The sequence below is a fragment of the Buceros rhinoceros genome, unplaced genomic scaffold (genome assembly GCF_000710305.1).
Source record: "Buceros rhinoceros silvestris isolate BGI_N320 unplaced genomic scaffold, ASM71030v1 scaffold40458, whole genome shotgun sequence".
Taxonomy (NCBI): domain Eukaryota; kingdom Metazoa; phylum Chordata; class Aves; order Bucerotiformes; family Bucerotidae; genus Buceros; species Buceros rhinoceros.
Genome location: NW_010427011.1, coordinates 1 through 269, shown reverse-complemented (window position 1 = coordinate 269; position 269 = coordinate 1).

The following is a 269-nucleotide window of genomic DNA, read 5'->3' as shown; positions in this document are numbered from 1 at the left end:
TCCCAGCCGCTCTCTGCTCCAGCAAGTCCTTCCACGGGTTCCCCGATCTCCAGCTCCAGCAGCAGGGGGTTCTGATGCCGTGGATCACACCCTGCGGGGAGAGAAGGCTGTCCCCGTTCGCCCTCAGACACCCTTCCCTCCCCTGCGGCCCAGGCCTCCCTAAGCCACTCGAAACAACGCTCCGTCTGCGCCTTGAAAACAAGCGCCGTTCCCAAAGCAGCTTGGCGCTCCTGAGCAGTCGGCACAGGCAACATCACCCCGACGCCAAG